The sequence below is a fragment of the Ambystoma mexicanum genome, chromosome 5q (genome assembly GCF_040938575.1).
Source record: "Ambystoma mexicanum isolate Mex_15411 chromosome 5q, UKY_AmexF1_1, whole genome shotgun sequence".
Taxonomy (NCBI): domain Eukaryota; kingdom Metazoa; phylum Chordata; class Amphibia; order Caudata; family Ambystomatidae; genus Ambystoma; species Ambystoma mexicanum.
The window spans coordinates 950,041,747-950,061,876 of NC_090933.1; the positions used below are offsets into that span (position 1 = coordinate 950,041,747).

Below are 20,130 nucleotides of genomic sequence, written 5' to 3' on the forward strand. Positions count from 1 at the left end.
ACATACAGTGGAACATTTCTACAATCAGGAAAGTGTAATAAAATAATTGCACCTAATGAATGTTTTGGAATGATTTAGACTGGCTGGCCTAAAGCATCCATTTACCCAAGGAACAGCTGAGAATTACCTTCTGAGAAAGCATGCATCAGATAGGGATTCTTGAGAAAACAATGTCAGTACTAGAATGTTTTGACTTTGAGGGAACTTTTTATACGACACGAGTTAGATTCCATCTTGTACATTGTTAGTATTGTTAAGGGATGTCGAGAAAGTACATAATGTATTAATTGCTGTTGCCTTAAGTGCACTGATGAAGTAGACATATATATTACATTATATCTTTTTTTGTCCCTTGTCTAGGTCTGTACACATCAAGGCATGAATTCCTATGCTGAAAATCCATCAATATAGACAACTTAAACCTGCTTTAGTATGTCTTTTATCAGCAACTCTGGCCTTGAATACATATTTGGTTGTAGCAGCCCAAAAATTCATTTCAGGTCAACTTTGAAATGTAAATTCCTTGATCTAGCATGTGCAGCTCTTATCTCAAAAACGTACATATAACGTTACTAAAATATTTTGCCAGAGTCCTATTGGGCTGCCTCAAAAACTGGATTGTATGCAACTGTAATTGTTTAAAACATGTTTGCCTGCATGAATGGCTTATGTCAAATAAAAGCTTAGAAAAGTAACATTTTTGTAATTGTGTTGTAGTGCTGCTAAGATGTGCAAGTAACAGATCAGATGTGAAGAATGTACATCCTTTATAGGAAAATTTAATACAATTTTATAACACTACAGTATGTCTATTAAGGGAAATAAACCTAATACCTTTTACGTAGCTGATGCCACAAATTTCTTATTTTAGTGAAAAAAGTTGATGCAGCCATTACTTAAATTGACATTAGAACATATGTTTTCATGTGTTCCATTTTAACATTGCTGTATCACAAAATTATTTTAATTGGCACCATTGCGTAAATTGGACCAATTTATTTGCATGATTATTGCATACATTATATTAAATGGCATGTTTCATGTGTAGTGCTTCAATGGCTAAATGCCAAAATAAATCTTAATAATATGGTATATTTAATGTTCAGAAAAAGGAGGGGGGGTCTGCCTCCCTCAACTATTTTAAATCCTAAAGATCTCTCAGATAACTCAAAATTCTCTGGCATCCATTTAAAAATCCATAAATCCACTCCGTTTTTACTGTGTCCATTTGTGCATTAATGATCTGTGTTTAATTTCTAAAAACGCTTTCATTGAATTATGTATCTTGTCTTATTGTAATTTGAGATTTATACTAAGTGGATTTACTGTTATGTTTTTTCTTCATTACAGTTTTCTTTGAATTTCAAACTAAACATTAGTGGTCATTAAAATTCAAATACTTTTTTCAAACGGATATCAGGTACTTTTGGAAATATAAATCACTTCGAGGTTACCCAAGACGTACACATTGATTAAGAGACTGAAATAATTTAAAGAATTTCTCCAACACAATCCAACGTGAACAAACTTTGTGTATAGCATATATTATGGGTGCAGCATCCCGAAAATGTTGCAAAATACTCCTGTGTACTGTTGGTGACCCGGCATCTACTGGATTCTTTCATGAGTTACCCCAGAGAACAGACTGTAAATTCCTTTGCCTTCTACCCCATTTTTGGCAGTACAATTGTGAAAGTGTATTTGTAGCTTGTGGAACACATACAGAGTCCTCAAGTTGAGATTTAGAAAACACGTAAAATATAGAACCCAGTAGTCTAAACCTATTCTGCTTCCTTAGGTGTCATACCAACATGTATTTTCAATGAATCCCCATGTAATACAGCAATGTATTTACACAGCGATTTCAATATTGCCTATCTAATCTTCTGTTTGGTTTCTATCCCTTCCCTCCACTACAACTCTATTCTGATTTTTCCAGTTATGCTCCAAAAGAGCAGACCTCAAGTCAGGAAGTGTGGTGTGTGTTTGTGCATCTGTCCGGAGGGGTCAGGGGAGGGAAACAGCCACCTATACAATCTTAGCTATGTTCTGCCATGCTTTGTAATGCTTGGTTTTCCTAGGTTTAGGACACTGACACAGACACAGACACACACACACACACTCTGATGCGTGCGCGCACACACACACACTTGGACGTGCGCACACACTTGCACGTGCGCACACACACTATCACACATGCACTCACACGCACTCTCGCACACATACACAGACTCTCACTCACATTTAGACATCCACTTTCTCAATGCATCTGTATCCGACTCTCTTCCACTGCTGTGTGTTCCTTTTTATTCTAATTTCCCAACTGTGCTCCTTTAACCAAACTATTTTTTGGCTTGAGAGTTATTCTCATTTTCCTTGTTATTTCTTCATGTATTTATTGCACCCTTCATTATAGTTTTTGGGGCATAGTATCAGAATTGTTATACTAGCTGGTTATCTCGTTATATGTCAGACTTTGCCATTTATTTTACATGTTATGCTGCCCCTTCACAAGGATGTCAAGCGCTTATAAACAATCAGGATACAATACACACTCTACAGAACACCAAACAATACATGTGAGCATCACAAAATTCATAAAAAGAGTCCTAACACCCAAAGTAGACCAGAAAACATAAGCAGACTCCTCACCTCTGATGCACACAACAACCCCTATGCTGCCCTCTTAACTGGACAAGATAACTGTATCCCAGATTTAAAAGGATTGGCCAGGCTGGATTTGCAGATTAACTTCAGAAGAGCCCAGCCTCAACCCAAGAGGAATCATGCCTCCCACACCACCATAACCATCTCCATAAAATTATAGTTGGCACCAAGTACTTCCAGGAAGCCCGATCCAGGGCTTTGGCCACAAGGGGCCACAGACCAAAACGTACCCTAATTTAGGAGTGCTCTTAGTTCCTCCCAGCTTTCCGGCAGTTTGAGAACTAGAGAAGCAAGTAGAAGGGAATATGCTCTTCTGCACAACTGTGCATGGTTATTAAAAGCTTGAGCCAAAGACATGTTCACTGCCACCTTCTCATCCCCCCCTCATCCGCCTTTGGATGACTCATCCTGACACAGTCCTTTCCACGCTCCATTCTGCTATATCTGATACTCTTGATATCCTTGCCCCTGTTATGAGAATCCGCCTGAAGCCCAAAGCCAAGTGCAACTCATGGTACGACTCGGACCTCGTCACCCTAATACGCAAGTGCAGGGTGGCCGAGAGGAAATGACGTGGTTTGTGTACATCCTCTGACAAACTGGCCTGCCGCCTGCTCCAAAGGGTATCAGGTAATAAAATCACGGCAAAAATGTTGCCAAAAAAAATAAAAATAAAAAATAAAAATCTCAGCAAAATGCTGTGGTTTGACCCGGTAAAGGTGTACCCCATTATACCATTTAAGGAGAGCGGGGGTTGCAGGGTTGTCCCCACGATCCCTTTGTTGCAGGGTTGTCCCCCGCTCCCCTTAAATGCTATATGGGTGCAGGGGTTGCAGTGATGTTCCCTGCATCCTTTACATGATTGTTGTGGGAGAAAAACAAAAAATTGCTGCATTTTTGCCACGATATTTTGTATTCACGGCCATTCTTGCCGCGATTTTAAGACATGGAACCCTCCAAAGGCAATACTGGCTCTCTGTCCTAACCAAGAAGAGAGCTCACATACAAGCCCATGTCTCTGCAAGGAACTGGACAATCCTGCCATAATCTCTACCTCTCCTGTCCCTTCCCAGGCCCTCTGCACAGCACTGGCTTCTCACTTCATCTCTAAAACTCTCCTCCTATGCCCTCCCTCCCTCTACTCCCTGCTCTTCCTCTAGCCCTTCTACAGCCACCTCTCCTCCTTCCTTCTCTGCCTTTCCCTTGTTCACGGCAGAAGTGGTTTCTAGACAAGTCCGATCTATGAAGGTCTTGTCTAAACAGGTTCACCCCTGTTCCTCCAAATCTATCAAGGACCACATCAACTCCCTGGCTCCTGCCCTGGGTGATTTCTGCAATCAATCACTCATTCACCACTGGAGTCTTCCATCCCCCCTGAAACACTCCCTTGTGCACCCGCTTCTTAAGAAACCCTCTGCCGACCCCTCCTGTGCGGCTATCACCCAATCTCCATCACTCCCTTCCGGGGCAAGCTCCTGTAGAAACTGGCCATCTCCCAGCTTTATCTCCACATCGAATCTGTTGGTTGTCTTCATGATCATCAGTCTGGCTTCAGAGCTGGCAGAAGCACGGAAACTGCTCTACTGAATATCCGTAAAGACCTGCTCTCCAACCTTGATGCTAACACCCCTTGCGTTCTCATCCTGCTTGATCTCTCTTCTGCCTTTGACACCGTTAACCATGCCATCCTGCGCAATCGTCTCCGTGATAACCTGAGTATCGCTGGTCAGGCTCTGGCATGGCTGACTTCTTTCCTCTCTGACTGACCCTCTCAGGTCCAACTTGGGTCCTTCCTCTCTGCTATCTTTTTCTCTACCTGTGGTGTCCCCCAGGGGGTCTAACCTCTCTACCTGGCTGTTCAGCCAATACCTGGCATTCCTGAGCCCATCGCATCGCCGCTCTCTGCCCCAACTTTCAGTGCTATGCAGATGACACCCAGCTCATTTTCAGTCTACCCTCGGCCTCCTCCTACCCTCGGCCTCCTCCTCTCCCTCCCTTATTTCTGACTGCCTGTCTGCTATCCAGGAATGGTGTGCCACCAAGTACCTCTGCTTTAATGCCAGTAAGACTGAGATTCTCCTCATCGGCACACCCGCACCCTCCGTTGCTGCAGCTCTCTGGCTGGCCTCTCTTGGCCCTCTTCCTGTCCCCACCTGCAAGGAAAAAAACCTTGGGGTCATCTTCGACTCCACACTCTCCTTCTCCCTTTACATCTCTGACGTCTTTAAGAAGTCACACAACCAGCTGCACCTCTTCAGAGGTATTCTTCCTTTCCTCTCCTTCCCCAAGAAGCTCATTGTCTCCAGAGCTCTGGTTCTCTCTATGCTGGAATACTGCAACAGCCTCTTTCAAAATCTGCCTCCTTCTACTCTCCGCCCTCTGCAACTTATCCAGAACAGGACTGCAAGACTTGTCCTTGGCCCCAAGACCAGGGATCGTATCTCTCCAGGCATTGGATCTCAGTGGCTGCGAGGATCAAGTTCAAAATCCTCTGCATCATTCACAAGGCCTTCTGGGGCCTCAATACTTTCAACTCTCTCTCCCTAAACATCTTCCTTCTCGAGCTCTCCGCTCATCCGCCTCCAACTCCCTCAGGTTCAGTCGCTTCTCCAAATAACGAGTTGGTGGTAGATCTCTTTCCTCGGCTGGTACCTCCCTCTGGAACAGCCTCCCTGCCTCCCTCTTAAACTTGAGGAGAACCATCTCTGGTTCCGGAAGCACCTCAAAACCTTTCTCTTTGCTTCTGCTTTTTCTCCTCTTCTCCTCTGCTGACCTCCTGGCTGTAACCAGAACTTGGCCACCTGGACACCCTCTGATCTATGACCCAGGTCCCCCCGCCAGCATCACACACCTGCACTGCCCACCTCGCAACCCCCGCACTTGGGGACTGCTTCTGTATCCCTACAGTCCCCTCAACTAGCCCTTGACACCTGATGTCTGCACTTACCCTTGGATTTGCCACAAGCTGGCCGTTACTTATTGTTATCTTTTCCCACGTACTGCACTGTCCGTGCCCCCCTCCCACGCACTTGCGCGATCCGAATGACACCTGGCCTATTAAGATCATTGTCTGTCCTCCCTTTTGTTCCCCTCCCTTGCCTCGTTGCGCCTTGAAACACTTGTATATAGGCGCGTTATAAATGCCATATCATATCATCAGAACCCTTCACATAAAAGGTTGCCAGACTGTTACTGTATACAGAAGGACATATATCTGGTTGCATCTCTCCAGTTCTACACTTTGTGTAGAAAAGGGGAATAGGGATGTGCAACAATCTATTGATCACAGTCTGGATAGTGAACAAAGGGCATGTTTACTCATTGTAAGTGGGGAAGCGTTACTAGAATTTGATAGTTTACTCCCAAGTGAGACAATTTACATCACCTGACATTGATAAGTCCACATTGTGTATTATCAAGATTCCAAGCACCAAGATTGAGATTACACCTTCCTTCCCTCCCTCCCCTGTTGTCTTCCCTGCATTCACATTTACACAGCCAACACTTCTGCCAGGAGGCTTGACACCACCAGATTATCCTCCTGGTTTCCCAGGAAGGATGTTTAAAAACTGTCTGGTGAAGAATCCACCAAACTTCAAGGGCATGCGTGAGCACAAAATGATTCCAATAGCTAACTCTAGTACCACGAAATCACTGTATTATAAACTGTCCTCAAAAGAAAAATTGCTCAACACAATGAGCAGGACTTTTTTTCAGATCAACGCTGGTTTATCCACTGCCAATAATTACACATGCGCCGCCCCTACCATCACAAGCATTGCTCCCCTTTTTACCTTTCTATTTGTTTGCCTTTCGCTGTTCCATCTTATTCCTGCTTCTCTTATCCCCTCACCCATACCCCTTCAACCACCTCTTCCCCATCACCCAAAAAACGCCCCCTCTATTTCTTTCTGTCTGATCCACCCCAGGTGGGGGCACAATGCACCACTATCCGGACAAGCTTTGGTGCTGCAAGATCACTATGGTGGTGGGTGCAGTATAAAAGCTTTTTAACATAACTATAATACATCTGCTAATGCTGTGGCAAGATCTTTATCTGGTTTCTTGACACTATTGAATACTGCCAGCTAACTGAGGCTTCTTGCTCCTGCATATACATTTGGTAATATCCAAAACCTGGTACTGCCTGATATACTGCTATTATAAACACCCATAGCACTCAATGGTCTGATCATTTTTCCTCTAGTCAACTACTCTTATCTAGCCCAATGCCATTCCCTGAATCAAAATTCCACAGCAACGTCGGCACTACAAACAAGTCTGCCCATCTCTAGATGTCAAGTGGGAAGTTGCAGCCACAAATCAACCCTATGAATCTGTCCTCAATGTTGATTCTGTCAAGAGCCATTATCCATCATCACCACTGTTACCATTTCATTTGCATGTGCTTGTATTCTCAAAATAATATCAACCAAAGTGCCCCCACAAAATAGTCTGATGCAGAGCTGAATCACTATCATTGTTACCCCAACCAACTTGTTAGCCTTATTGTAGGAGGAGGAGGAGGAGGTATTGAAAGTTAGTGCTGCAACTTAGAAAGCATTTCAGTGCACATCTCAGTTGCACCTTACTTCTTGGACTTTTGTTGCTGTGGGGACCCATTTTGCTTTAACATACTACTCGCTCAAAACCATTGAGGAGGCGCGGAGTACAGTTGCATACAGTTTAAAGCTGTGGGAGGCGGACTTCAGAGGTTAGAGGCACTTTATATCTACATACCTGCATAGTCTATACTTGCTCATCCCTGACTAACCGATCTTTACAGTACGTCCACGCACCCAGACCGTTACACTCTCCCCTTATGTACAACTTGAGCAAGAAAAGCGCTGATACCGGCATCATGGATGAGTCCGATTTCCCCTATGATTCGGTCTCAGACCAAAGAACGTATGCATAGGTCAGTATCGCGAGACAAGAACTGGATCAAGTCTTCTCGTCTGACATTAGCGCCTCAGTAAAACTGGCTACTAGCTGTCGGAAAAAATATCAGATTTCTTCTCTGAAAAAAAACATCACAGAAGGAGAGGATTGCTTATCGATGAACACTTTGATCACTCTTGACTTAACGTGTAGCTCAATTAGAGGGGTGGAGCAGAGAACATCTGAAACGAAGAGCCTGCCGCCAGCGTTACCTGCTGTGCCAGTGCATCACAGTCCATCACAGTCCATCACAATGGCAGAGGCAAATCTTGGTGTTCCCCCCTAAGGCTCTTCACCTTCAATTGCACCAGCCATTTTTAAGGAACAACTGGAAGATTCAATATTGAAGTGATCAATATCCTCTCTACCATTAGAGAAAAGCCCATCTGTCACCGGCCCTACGGACCATGTAGAGATAACTAACCTGGGCCCTGCATCCATAGCAGCCTTAAATATGGTTTTCACTTCAATAGTTCACCTATACGATAATATCCGGACTGAGTTGAAATAGCACACCGCAATACTCAATGGGGTAATTCATTGGGTATTTATAATGCGCCGGTACATAATGTGTTTCGAGGGGCAAGACGACAAGCGGGTAGGGGAACAGGGAGGATAAAACAAAAACGATCCAACGAGGCCTTGTGACATTTGGAGCATGCAAGTGCAGTAATGAGAAGTGCAGAGGCCAGGGGGCACCAGGCAGCCAGTCAAGAAGCAGACACGGGCATTAGCAGGGGAGGGGGAGAGGGGAGGAAGAAGAGAAAAGTAGGGTCTTGCAAAGCTTCCGCAGCTTAAGGAAATCCAGCTCCAGTCTGAGAGGGGAAGGGAGGCTATTCAAGAGGGAGGCACCGACGGAGAATAGAGATCTACCACCCACTCTCTGCTTGGAAAAGCATCTGATCTGCAGAGTGTTAGAGCTAGGGAGGTATTTAGGGAGAGAGAGTTTGATGTAGAGGAGTCCCAGGCCCCAGAAAGCCTTGTGGATGATGAGGAAGGTCTTGAACTTGATCCTCACAGCAACCGGATCCAGTGGAATGAATGATATTTTATTTATATCGCGCTCATACACAAGTACACAAGAGAGAATTTAGGGAGGGAGTGATGCAGTCCCTGGGCTTGACGCCAAGGATAAGTCTTGCAGTCCTATTCTGGATTAGTTGAAGGGGGTGAAGGGAGGAGTTAGGCAGATTAAGGAAGAGGTTGTTGCAGTAATCCAGCCTGGAGAGGACCAGAGCTCTGGAAACATTGAGTTTCTGGGGGAAGGTGAGGAAAGGGAGAATGCCTGTGAGGAGATGCAGCTGAAAGTGGGCCTTCTTGGTAAGGTTGCGAAGTGAAGAGAGAAGGAGAGAGAGGAGTCAAAGATGACACCAAGGTTTTTTGCCTCACCGGAGGGTGAAGGGTGGAGGCCCATGGAGGGTGGCCAGTGTGTGGGAGGGGAAAGAGGGAGCAAGGGTCCCAATGAGAAGGATCTCTGTCTTACTGGCAATTAAGGAGTGCACAATGCCTGAATAGCAGACAGGCAGTCAGGAATGAGAGAGGAAGAGGAGACAGCAGAGGAGGGAAGCTTGAAGGAGAGCTGCGTGTCATCCGCATAACGCTGGGAGTTAGGAGAGAAGGTGAGGATCAAATGGGCTAGAGGAGCCAGGTAGATGTTGAAAAGCCAAGGCGAGAGGATAGAGCCCCGAGGGACTTGCAGGTGGAGAGTGAGATGGTGGAAGGAAAAGGGCCCAGTTGAACCTGAGAAGGTCAGTCCAAGAGAAAGGAGGTCAACCAGGGGAGAGCCAGGTCTGTGATGCCAAGGGTATCCCGGAGCCGCTTTATCAGAGTGATTGACTGTATCAAAGGCAGAGGAAAGGTCAAGAAGGATGAGAACGGAAGGAGGGCTGGAAATGATAATAGAGAGCAGGTCTTCACAGGTGTTCAGGAGAGCAGTTTCCGTGACTGGGGGTCATGGAGACAACCAACAGATTCAGTGTGGTGGTTAAGCTGGGAGATGGCCAGCTTCTCCAACAGTTTGCCCAGGAAGGGGGTAATTGAGATAGGGAGTAGATTGCCAGACAGAAAGGGTCAGCAGAAGGCTTTTTGAGGAGAGGATGCACAAAGGAATGCTTGAGGAGTGAGGGGAAGGATCGAGTGGCAAAGGAGTGATTGCAGAAAACGGCAAAGATATCAAGATTAGACCTGCTTCTCGAGTGATCCGATTCTCCACTGTAAAGGAAGGAAAGGAGGGAGTTTCTGCCTATGGTCCGTACAACAGATGCCCAGACAGAATCAGAAAATTACTATACCACCCCCCCACCGCCAAAAAAAGAGTCTACAAATAAGGAAATTTGAACCGTAATTCTTCAAACGCATCTCTTAGAGCCTTAACCAATCTTGAATCTGATGTGTAAGGAACTCTTGGTGGCAACAGTAAGGACAGTCACAAGTGATCACAGTTCAAGGGCGTTTATTAAACTGTATGCAGGTTGGAAATACACCTAGTCTAAATCTAAGATGGGAGCAAGGGTCAACCATCGAATGAAAAATAAAACAGTCCTAGTGGTGTTGTATCAAATAAAAGGACCTATACCAAGAAACCTATTGCCAATCCTTACAACTAACACAAAAAGGGTGTGGGATAGTTTTCAAGAAAAGAAAAGTGTTCACAAATAATATGTCAGGACGATTGAGCATGGGATAAGGTGGGACTTCTAATCACATCACAGTTCTCGAGCTTTCCCCAGCATGAGACGACCATTTCGGTTTCAACTCCTCAGAAGCCTCAACGGCCAAGTCTCTTTTCAACCAAATGTCTCTTTCCTTCGAGGGTCAGTAAAAAACAAACAAACACAAAGTTCCTTTTCACTTATTCTTTGGGTGATGGGTTCCCCTCTTCTGGGCGCAGACCCCTCCCAATTCTCCGCCTCCCTCCACAGGGTTCACTATGGCTTTTCTCTCATGCACAAACCTTAATGTCTTTTTAAACTGTTCTCGCAGACATCCCTCTACCGGGTTCACCTTTGTCAACACAATGTTTCTTGGGAGTTTTAGACTTTGCCCCCTTTTACCGATAACCCTTCGTCAGGTTCACACTTGCTATTCGCAATTGCTTTTGCTTTTATCTCTGCGCCATTCAATTCCCTTGTTTACCCTCGATTCGGTATTCACTTCCCTTGCTTTCTCATCAGCTGGTCGGTCAAAGACTTCGGACTGTATGGGGATTTTGTTAGACCTCCTGTATGACCACTTTGACCTGTCTTGGCGGCTCTCCTTCAGCCTTTCTGGTATCAGTAGTTTCCATTAACCCGGGATTGACCAGAGTTTCTCGGGTCAGCACCCACGTAGGGTCGGTTCCCTTCTGTAGCTGGTCTTCACCATTAAATTCACAATTCTTTGAATTCTTCTCAATCTTATTTTTTGTATTAATTTATTTACAGAACAGCACACAGGTGATCACATGAGTTAAGAATTAGATGCAACACCAAGCCTTGGCATGAGAAGGCAACATTTCCCCCATTCACCCCAGTAGCCCCACATGTCAGCTTGACTTTCATTCCGTCTGGGCCAGACTGTGCGTTCCTTGTTCGGTATCCGAGTGGAGGGCCCTCGCAATTAGGTTCGGTTTATAAGTTAGCGCTGGGTATTTCCGATCATAGTCCAAGAGTGGCGCCCAAATGTTCGCAAAGCGGTGGAGGGTGCCTGCCCTGGCTGCAGTGACCTTCTCGCCCTATCAAAATGTCCCAAAGCTTAATCCACCAAATCGTCATTAGGTGGGCCTTCAGCAGACTTCGAAGTACGGGCTACAGTAATTTTTGCCAACAGCAAGAGTTGGGTTATGAGGGCAGCCTTTCTGCCTGTTCTCAGGTAGGAGCCCGGGACCAGGACCCCAAGAAGGATGTTTTCAGGAGCACGAGGGATTACCACTTGGGTGATGTCTTTTATCGTGGCAAGGCATTGGGACCAAAATTCACTGACCTTAGGGCAAGACCACTACATATGGAAATGGGACCCTGGAGATCCACAGCGACGCCAACATTGGGGAGCTAGAGCCTGATAAAAGTGGTGTAGGCGGAGTGGGGAGGGGGTAATACCATCGTAGGAGCAGCTTGTGGGCACTCCTGGTTGCTGATGAAGGGGGAGGACACTCTGGTTCTCGACCAAATATCTACCCAGATATGATCCTCTATGGAGTGTCCCAGGTCTGCCTCCCATTGAGACATACAAGAGGGCTTCGCGGCGAAGGGGTCATCTTGCATTAATTTATAGACGGTGGAGATCGTCCCCCGTGCTGGCAGGTCTTTCGCGGTGAGTTCTAGCGGGGTGGCAGCTTGCCTTGCTGCCGTTCGGGTCAGGGGGTGGGAACACCAATGGCGCAGTTGAGAATAGGTGAACCTGTCCGTTTCCGCTAACCGGAACGTCTGCTTTCATTGCTCGAAGGAGCGTGGGCGGCCCTCCTCATAAAGTTGACCTAGAGATTAGAGGCCCCCTGCCACCCAATTCCGACAGTTCGAGGGGCAGGAACCTGGCGAGAAGGTTATGAAAGATTGGAGAGGATGGACTCAGACCGCCCCAGGGTGCCCCTATGTTTCCGGGCCAAGTCCCAGGCTTTCACCAGGTGTTTGGTAGAAGCCAAAATAGTTGGCTAGGTTCGGCGCAGTGTAGGGGGGCGGTATGGGAGAAAGCAAAGAGGGAGAGGGAGTCGAGATTGTTCAATCCCCACCCACTTCGGGTGCCCCGAGGTGATCCCCCATGCCTGGAGGTGGGCGAGTTGTGCTGCTATCCGATATCTACGGAGGTCAGGGACCCCCAGTCCACCCAATTTGGGATTGCCCAACATAGTTCTCTCGGGAATTCACAGCTTCCTGCCCCTCCAGATGAAGTCAAACATCTTTCTTTGGAGACGCCGCATGGGGGGGGGAGCGGGATCGAGATGGGCAAAGAGGAGCAAACAGAGAAACCGTGGGAGGAGGTTCATCTTGCAAGCCATAATGCGGCCTAGCAGCGAAATCTCTTGTGGGAGCCAGCGAGTGAGGTGTTTTTCCAGCTCATCGAAGAGGGGGGGAAGTTTGCCTGTTAAACGTCAGCCGGACCAGCCGGAATCTGCACCCCTGGGTAAGGGATCGATTTGACATTCCACTGTATTGGGCATTGCTTCTCTAGGGATTATCTTTCCCCTGCACTTAGCCCCACCCCTAAGGTCACTGACTTCTCAAAGTTGATGGCAAAGCTCGCCACCTTCCCGAACCTATGAATTTCGGCTTTCATGGAAGCCACGATGTCAGTGATGGTCAACAGTACAATCGTCGGCGTAAAGGGCAATCTTGTGTTGAGAGGGGCCTACTTGTGGGCCTTTAATCCTCGGATTCAGGCGGATGCGTTCAGCCAAGGGCTCCATGGTTAGGGCAAAAAGCAGGGGGGATAGAGGGCACCCTTGTCGCGTTCCACACACAAGGAAGGTAGTATTGTGTGCCAATGGTGAATCGTTGGGCAAGGGGGTGTTGGGCGAGTGCTGTAAATTCAGTACTTCTTTTTTTTGTTGAATTTTATTCTGGAGTGTATTAATTTTCTTAGCTAAGGCCTGTTGGATTTCTGTACACCAGGTTTTGTCCTTAGTAAAGACATCAGGTATAGCAATTGGGGACTCTAGTTCTTTGAGTATAGAAAAGAGTTCTTTCATGCTCGAGTTAGAGTTAGCAATACGCTCGTTGTAGGAATTACGTTTTGCCCGGCAAATTTCCTTCTTGAACTGTGAGGAAAGTGAGGTTAATTTAGCTTTGTTCTCACTAGAGGGGCAAAATCTCCAATTAGTTTCACTTTTATTCTTTAAGGTGCGAAGGTCTTTAAGTTGTGGAGTGAACCATTTGTTTAAATGGGCTATTGGTTTGCTAGGTCTAAGTTTGACAGGGGCAATTTTATCCAGTGTGGTGAGCATAATGTTGTTAAATTCCTGAACTAGGATGCTAGGATCAAGATTTTCTGGTAGTGCGTTGAGTGTGGGCAAAATGGCAGGGATAACTTTCTCTACAGTGATGCTTGTTTTACTTCTAGTTGAGCATGGTGGCGCTAATGGTTGAACCAGTGGAGTGGGTCGTATAGTAGATAGGTGGAAGGAGACCAGAAAGTGGTCTGACCACGATAATTGCAAAATTGATGAAATGGTAACTGAACAGTTAAGGTCCACTATCCAGTCCAGTATTCTCCCTTTAAGGTGGGTAGGTTTATTGACTTTTTGGTTGAGGCCTAATGCGTTGATAGTGTTGGCTATATCAGTTGCGTTTTTATCCATTTGGTCATTAAAACCTAGGTTAAAGTCTCCTAATAGGAGTAGTTGAGAGGTAGGTTTAAGGTTATTCATAATTATATTATGCAAATCTTCCTCAAAAGGTACCAAGAGGGCCAGGTGGTCTATATATTAGGTGCATAGTAAGGGATTGCGAGTTATTTATCTGAATTTCGGTAGTGAGAACTTCACATGATTGTGATAGATGGGTAGGGGCTAGTCTAAGGCCAAGAGCAGTTTAGAGATAATCGCAATACCGCCACCTCGGGCATTATCTCGGTCTTGTCCGACTATGATATAGCCATCAGGGATAGCTAGCATAAGAGCAGGTCCTGCTGCATTATGGAGCCATGTTTCCGTAATTGCGAGGAAATCCAAGTTCCCTTCAGTGATTAAGTCGGCAATATCGGTAGCATGTGCGACTAGTGATCTTGTGTTGAGAAGCGCTCCTTTGAGGGAGGGGCCTCAGCTGCTTTGTTGACTCGGATAGGTTTGTCAGAGTTGTTACAAACTTTAGCCTTATCGTTATTAAGCTGAAGGATATTCGGGTTCAAGATGGGCAGTGGTGGAGACAACTTTAAGTGGCTAGGTCTAAGGTTGAGTTTATAGTTAGTGGCCGGAAGGGCTCTTCTCAAAGGTTCATATAATTTGGCTAGTCTAGCACAGAGTCTGTCATTTCTACTGGACGTGGCGCATGGTAGAGAGGCGTTAGATATTGTCTCTAGGGCCCTGTAGTGTTTGGATAGATTAGATTGCGCAATATTTGTAGGGGTTAGCAGGCTAGAGTCTGGGATAGGTACAAGTGACTGACCAATGTAATCTTGGCTTCTAGAGTCCACACGCATGGCAACAGCCATAGTACAGAGCAGTATTGCTAAGTTTAGCATGCTTCCAATTCCAGTATCAAAGATAGTGTAGTATCAGAGATAGGGGATTCAGTTACCGCTAAGTGGAGCAGATTGGTAGGTGGAACTAGGAAGTGACTAGTATGATACGGTCAACAACATTAGGCAAGGCATAGCAGGAAGCACACTGATGTCAGTGCAGTGAGAAGGCATAGGCATAGTGCTGGCAGTAATGTGTCGCCACGGCTAACAGGTCAAGGTTAAGGTCAAGGTTAGCGCAATGATGGCATTAGAATAGAAGCTATGGCACACATGCGATAGTGATTAATGTGACTAGGAATACACGACACTTAGAGGCAAGAAAGTCACTCTGGGAGGTGCAACTTAAGCACTAAGTACAACCGGGCACATGGTCTGGGAATGCTGTGGAAACGGCTAAGGCAGATTCGAGATTGCTACGGCAATGTTTGAATTATGCTGGCAATGTAGCACAAACTAAGTAGGCAAGGCTAGGTAAAATACAATAGGCAGATTTGAATTTTGCTGGCAGTGTAGCACAAGCTAAGTAGGCAAGGCTATATAAAATACAATAGGCAGATTTGAATTTTGCTGGCAGTGTAGCACAAACTAAGTAGGTAAGGCTAGGTAAAATGCAGCAATAGGCAGATTTGAAAGTTACAGGCTCACCAACAAGTACTGGCAAGGCAACAACGGCCTTAAATCTAGAGTTTGGATAAAGGCAATTCAGTGACAGACTTTAAATGTAGAAATAACAGTACAGTCGAAATAGCATGGCATGATGAGCATATCAAGATAGAAAGGAATGCAATATAAACTAACGTTGCTTCATGACCAGTTAGGAAGTTACCTACCCACATATGGCGGTAGTGATGCCCAGAGTGGTACTATGATGTATTAATCATACCTTGGTTAGTGTCATGGCAACTAATGTCAAGTTTGTAGGGTGGTTTCGTCGTAATGTACTTTAAGTCGGGTGCCGACAGGATAAGGCAGAAGCACGGTGTGCACTGTAGCAGGGGGCTCACGTGCAGTTAATGGGGCAGAGACAGTTAACCTCGCTGTAGTAATCACCAGTGTTCACGAAGATGATGGCGCCTAAGTGCGGATGGTGGCAGCGTTAGATAAAGAGTAAACATAGAATGGCTAGCATAAAAGGAGGTGGTGTTGCCTTGATAATAGGCAGTGCAGGAGCCAGGGGGGCTGGCATACGGCAACCACTGCAAAACAGGCTCAAAACAGGAGCTGGCCTTGGAGGGAGTGGGCCGGCTTCGCCTGCCGGCGGCCAATGGGGATGGTTATGGGCCCAGTGACCAATCGGCTCGCCTCCAGGGGCCTGGATCAGATGGAAGGTGCAGTGTGCACTGGGCAGTCGGCCATCTTGGAGTGTTCGGTACCTCGTGTACCTTAATGGCGGCAATGGGCTTCAGATAGCCTTTTAAGAAAATAAACGCTTTTATTTTCTTTTTACAGGGTCCGGGGTCGATGCCTGCTCGTCAAGCGAAAAAATTAGCCTTCGGATAAGATTTTTTCAGGGTTGGCTGGAGGGCATCAGTGCTTACCAAAAATCATGGCCAGCAAGGCTGAGCAGTTGGAGTGCTCCGTGGGTCCCCTGCTCCTGCAGGGACATGACCTGGAGCTCCTGCTCGACAGGTGGATGAAAGGGACTGCTTTTGGAGTAATACCACTGTTTGGTTTTGGTTAGCAAGTGCGCCGTGGCCTCAGTGTAATGCGCCTCAAGCCCCTTCCGTGCAGCCTGCAAAGCCTGTTTGGATTTCTGGGACCAGCCCTTCCAATTATGGGTGGCCTCAGCTTCTGGGATCTCATTCTCCAGGGCTGTGCGGGCTACACGTCTACGCTTGTGAAAAGCTGCCCTTTGAGCAACCAGTTCCCCTCTCAGCACAGCCTTCATGGCGTCCCAAGTGTTGGCTGGGGACGTGTCCTCATTCTGGTTTTCTGCGAAGAAATTTGTAATCGACCCAGCAATGGAGACCCTTACTGCCATGTTGTTCAAGATGGGGGTCATACAAGTTCCATCGGCGGTGGGGAGGAGGATCAGGATCATTTGCTCGCAGGGTCAGCAAGACTGGAGCGTGGTCAGAGAACACCCTGGGGCCAATGGTGATGTTGTCTGGAAAAGCCAGGACTTGGGGAGGTGAAGAGGGGGGGGGGGGACAGGTCAGTAGCAGATCAATCCGGGAGAAGGTCCGATACACATACGAGTAGAATGTGAAGTCTTTCTCCTCGGGGTAGATTACCCTCCAAGTGTCCACGACCTCAAGGGTCCGAAAGAGGTGAAGCAGGCTCTTTGCCAACTTTGAGCCTCTGGAGGATGTGATCTGTCCATAAGTGGGTCGGGGGCTCCGTTGAAGCCCCCTCCAATGATGACTTGCCCCTGTATGAATGGAAGGAGAGCCTCTTCTAAGTCTCGGTAGAACCCCTCCTGGTTATCTTTGGGACCTTAAGCTGAGATGAGGGAGTAGAGTTGGCCAAAGATGAGGCATTTGACTGCAATGAAGCGGCCCTCCGGGCAACGTAGTGAGTCCACAATTTGCGGCCTGAGGTCTTTCGCAAAGAGGATTACTGTGCCCCCCTTCTTAGTGCTGTTAGAGGCCACGAGTTGCAAGGGAAAGAGTCTACTACGAAGGCGGGGGAAGTCCGCTGGGATCAAGTGAGTCGCTTGCAAAACTGCCACTGAAGCCTCCCCATCCTGTAGCCATTGAAGGGTGGATTTCCTTTTTGAGGGTTGGGTGGGGGTGGAGAGTTTAGGCCTCTGACGTTTAAGGTGACAAATTTAATTTTTGGTGCGGGGGCAGGGCCTCTGGAGCCAATGTAGGTCCCAGGGGAGGGTGTTGGGGGAAGCCAAAGTCAGCCATAGTCGAGAGGTGTGTTCTTAACAGGATCCTCCTGTGGCTGGGGTTTTTTAGGTTGCCTCCAACGGGAGGAAGGGATATCCAACACTGGCCTCCAACGGTGGGCCAGAAACTGAACTTGGGGGACCGATTTCATCTCATTAGGAATCCCCATAGCCAACAGGGCTATAGCAAACCAACAGGGTTGGATTTCACTCCAAGGGAAAAACTGTGGCATGTGCCTTGGAGTCGGGCCTGGGCCGCACGGGGCCCACAGCTGAGATTAGTGATTCATGTTCCAGTGTTGTATGCTCCTCAGGGACGCTCCCAGACATGACTTAATTTTGCAATTTCTTTGCACTCTTGACCAGGGTGCCCACCTTGGTTTGGGGTAAGATCTGTCCGGTCTCTGCAGGGTCAGGGGAGAGAGTCTTTGCATCCCCAGGAGAGCTGGGGCGTCGGATTGCTGTTGCATTGGTGAGGTGGCTAATCGTTCTGGGGGTTCCGTTGTGTGAAAATTGCAGAGCTATTGGAAATAGCCACTGGTAGCAAATCGGATGGTCTCGCAAAAAAAGCGTGAGCGGTGAAAGGGCCCTACGCTTCTGCAGCGTCAGGAGGGAGAGGTCCTGGAGGAACAGCCAGTTGCAGTGATGGCTTCCTTGGAGGTATAGAAGTGGACTCTCGTGATCACGTCTGGGGTGAGGAGGATGCTGGAGTCCGAATCCCTCGTCGTGGGCGCAGTCTATGGGTGCAGTCCAGCAGGAGCAGAGACTTGTCCAAGTGCGGCAACAGCGACTGAAAGAAGTTGCCCACATACTCAGCTAGATACTTATCGGGGACTGAAGAGGGGACCCCTTGAATCCGCAGATTATTGCGGCAGGCTCTGTTTTCAAGATCCTCTTGCTTGAATTCGAGGATCTCGGTTTTGTCTCTCAAGGCCTGAATCGCGTGCTGCACCTCCACAACGGTAGTAGAGTGCTCCTGGACTAGGTCCTCGGTCTAGCCCAACCTGTGCTCAACATCTGAGACCCTCTGGTCTGTCTCCTCCAGCTTCGAAGTGGGTTCCGTGATGCAAGATCTAAATTCCGACTTAATGTCAGACATGAAAGCTTGGAGGTCTTCTTTAGTTGCAATGGTCCCTCTCTCTTCTGGCATTTTTTGAAGGGAGAGTTTCGGGGGGGGTGGGAGGGGGTCTGCTTTCTTGCCTCTGCTGAGAGGAGCATGGTGGATATGTCAGCGATCTTGGGAGGTTTGAGCTGTTTGGCCATAGTACCAGGTCCCGATTCCAGAAACGCTTGTGCGAGCCCGGGCGCCAGCAGTGGAGATGGAAGATTGCTGTTGGAGGCAGCCGAGCCGGGTCCGTGGTGTCCGTCTAGCACTATGTAGAGAGGCAGGCCCCCAAGCGTGAGGAACGGTTCTTGGGTGAGCCGGATCGTGGATGAGGCAAACGCTTGAGTGGTTAATAGTGGTGCCGGGAGTACGCTTGAGAAATATTGAGGGGAGATCTTGTAGTACTTTATTGATTGTTGTTATGGTCTGTGGCGATGCTGTGGTATTTAGGATCCCAGTGAGAGCGCCTATTGGCAATCCAGGGGAGGCCGCCTCGTGCCACTTGCCAGCAATGGATGGGATGGTCTAGGCCTCCTCCAGCGGGCAGAGGACAGGGGAGTGGGCCAGGGCGCCCCAGGAAGCAGTGGGTCAGGCAGGTGTACCGCCGGGATCCAGCTGAAGGAGGAGGTAGGGCAGTCAGATGTGGCCCAGATGATAGCAGATCTCAGTGAGGGACTCCCCCCCCGCCCGGATCCCCCCAGTAGCAGCAAGCCAAGGCCCAGACGATGTTGATCCTCCGTTGATGAGGCCGAGGGCGGAACTCCAGGAGGGCCACTGCCCCCTCCTCAGAGGCAAACAGTTATGTTGGTGCCCCCACCCATGTCAGGCTCTGCGGGGGGGGGGGGTTGACGATGAGTGGGGGGGCTTGCAGAGGCAAAGTGCAGCCTAGGGAGTCTCATGTGGGCCCCCCCTCCAGAAGGGACCCAGGAAGAGGAAGAGTGCCGGTAGGCCAGAGGGGCAGGCATCCAAAGTGGGAGCCCCCAGGCTGCCAGCACACGCAGGGGCCCCACCGGGAGCACCACAGGAGAGCAGGATTCCAGCGGCAACTGCGCATAATCTCCGGCCTGGGGGCCCAGCAGGCCGAGTACAGTGCTGGAGCACCCCGATGCCGACGCTACCTTGGCGGGCCCCGGAGCGCCGGCAACGAGGAAGGCGACCTCTGCAGTGAGGGGGAGGGGCCATGGGTGACCCTTTCCGTTAACACCAGGGGAGACTCCGGTCACCCAATGTGTGGTGCCAGGGATGGCCGCAAGGAGGGGGTCCCAAGGCTCAGGGGCACCAGGCACTACCTCAGCACCAGGATCGTATGACGGGCCGCCACGGAGTGGTCCGGGCGCCATCTTAGAATCACCCGGCCACCGCTGCCGCCAAACTTGTCGGCTGCCTCGCGGGGGCTCCAGCACATGCCAAGGGTGTCGTAAATCTCCCCCAG

At 48.1% G+C, this 20,130-nt stretch overlaps 1 protein-coding gene across 1 annotated transcript in view; it reads right to left on the reverse strand.

Annotated features, from left to right (window-relative positions):
• Window positions 1-20,130, reverse strand: part of SLC25A32 (solute carrier family 25 member 32) — a 259,881-nt gene that overhangs the window by 67,570 nt on the left and 172,181 nt on the right. The window lies entirely within an intron of this gene.